At 51.0% G+C, this 2500-nt stretch overlaps 1 non-coding gene across 1 annotated transcript in view; it reads left to right on the forward strand.

The window, feature by feature from the left end:
* Nucleotides 1–675: 675 nt before the first annotated feature.
* LOC123719396 overlaps nt 676–2500 on the forward strand; it is a 1906-nt gene continuing 81 nt past the window's right edge. Inside the window, exon 1 of the ribosomal RNA XR_006755451.1 lies at nt 676–2500. This exon is cut by the window's right edge and continues 81 nt beyond it. This is a non-coding gene — a ribosomal RNA (small subunit ribosomal RNA).

Genomic DNA, 2500 nt, shown 5'->3' on the forward strand with positions numbered 1-2500 from the left:
GACCGTATGGTGATGTTACCAATCGACCAAGATTTGGGACCGTCTCCCCCGGTGTTATCTGTGATGTTAAAAGAATACGCTTCTAGGCACACCTCAACGCAGGGCGCCTAGCGTGTTCGACACGTGCGCGGTCGCCACGGCGACCGTATATGTAAAGAATGTATAAAAGAGGACGCACACGCGCCCATCGTCGAAACGGTGTGCGCAGCGTCGTGTTGGAATTTATCCCTCAAGCTCCGGGCGTTGATCGTATCTAGTGCGAATCATGCGTGTGTGTGCGCATGTAATTGCCAGCCGAGTTTTAATATGTTTACAATAACGTATTGAATAAAAATTGAGAAGTTGCGTTTAGATGAATGTTCAATTTTCAAATTGTCACAACATCGATTCCCGCCCGCGGGGTCGTGTTCGTTGCAGTTTTATGTCCCTCACAGTGGTCGAGCATCGTTGTACATCACCTCGTTGCGAGATCGTGACGGGACGGCCGCTCGTAGACCGGTCAAAGTTAGTCTATCGATATGAAGCGCGAACGTCGCGTCGCGTGCAAATTCGACGCGTTACGTTCACGCGTGTCGAGAAGGCGCGCGCGCAAGCGCGCGCCCCTCGACGCCGCCGAGCCAGCGGCTCGCCGAAGCCGCGTGACCGCGGTGTAGGCGTGTCGTTTGCGTAAGCAGCTCCCTGGTTGATCCTGCCAGTAGTTATATGCTTGTCTCAAAGATTAAGCCATGCATGTCTCAGTGCAAGCCGTATTAAGGCGATACCGCGAATGGCTCAATATATCAGTTTTGGTTCCTTAGATCTTACTCAGTTACTTGGATAACTGTGGTAATTCTAGAGCTAATACATGCAATCAGAACTCTGACCAGTGATGGGATGAGTGCTTTTATTAGATCAAAACCAATCGGCGGAGGGCCATGCGTCCGAAGTCGTTAATTTTGATGAATCTGGATAACTTTTGCCGATCGCACGGTCCAGTACCGGCGACGCATCTTTCAAATGTCTGCCTTATCAACTTTCGATGGTAGTTTCTGCGACTACCATGGTTGTCACGGGTAACGGGGAATCAGGGTTCGATTCCGGAGAGGGAGCCTGAGAAACGGCTACCACATCCAAGGAAGGCAGCAGGCGCGCAAATTACCCACTCCCGGCACGGGGAGGTAGTGACGAAAAATAACGATACGGGACTCTTACGAGGCCTCGTAATCGGAATGAGTACACTTTAAATATTTTAACGAGGAACAATTGGAGGGCAAGTCTGGTGCCAGCAGCCGCGGTAATTCCAGCTCCAATAGCGTATACTAAAATTGTTGCGGTTAAAAAGCTCGTAGTTGCATTTGTGCGCCGCGCTGTCGGTGCACCGCATCCGCGGTGATACTGACACGTCTGCGGAGCATATCGTCGGTGAGCCGGCGGTAAAACGCCGGTTCAATATCAAAATCCTATCGCGGTGCTCTTCGGTGAGTGTCGAGGTGGGCCGACAATTTTACTTTGAACAAATTAGAGTGCTCAAAGCGGGCTCAAAATGCCGCTTGAATATTTCGTGCATGGAATAATAGAATATGATCTCGGTTCTATTTTGTTGGTTTTCAGAACTCCGAGGTAATGATTAATAGGGATAACTGGGGGCATTCGTATTGCGACGTTAGAGGTGAAATTCTTGGATCGTCGCAAGACGAACATCAGCGAAAGCATTTGCCAAAGGTGTTTTCATCAATCAAGAACGAAAGTTAGAGGTTCGAAGGCGATTAGATACCGCCCTAGTTCTAACCGTAAATATGTCATCTAGCGATCCGCCGACGTTACTACAATGGCTCGGCGGGCAGCTTCCGGGAAACCAAAGATTTTGGACTCCGGGGGGAGTATGGTTGCAAAGCTGAAACTTAAAGGAATTGACGGAAGGGCACCACCAGGAGTGGAGCCTGCGGCTTAATTTGACTCAACACGGGAAATCTCACCAGGCCCGGACACCGGAAGGATTGACAGATTAACAGCTCTTTCTTGATTCGGTGGGTGGTGGTGCATGGCCGTTCTTAGTTGGTGGAGCGATTTGTCTGGTTAATTCCGGTAACGAACGAGACTCTAGCCTGCTAAATAGGCGTCGTCATTCAAGGTGTGCGCGACTCTCGGGGAGCGCAACTCACTGGCGACGTATTAAAATTCTTCTTAGAGGGACCGGCGGCTTCGAGCCGCACGAGATTGAGCAATAACAGGTCTGTGATGCCCTTAGATGTCCTGGGCCGCACGCGCGCTACACTGAAGGAATCAACATGTTCTCCCTGGCCTAGAGGCCCGGGCAACCCGTTGAAACTCCTTCGTGCTGGGGATTGGGGTTTGCAATTATCCCCCATAAACGAGGAATTCCTAGTAAGCGCGAGTCATAAGCTCGCGTTGATTACGTCCCTGCCCTTTGTACACACCGCCCGTCGCTACTACCGATTGAATGATTTAGTGAGGTCTTCGGACCGACACGCGGTGGCCTCACGGCCGTCGGCGTTGCTGG

Source organism: Pieris brassicae, unplaced genomic scaffold, assembly GCF_905147105.1.
Source record: "Pieris brassicae unplaced genomic scaffold, ilPieBrab1.1, whole genome shotgun sequence".
Lineage (NCBI taxonomy): Eukaryota > Metazoa > Arthropoda > Insecta > Lepidoptera > Pieridae > Pieris > Pieris brassicae.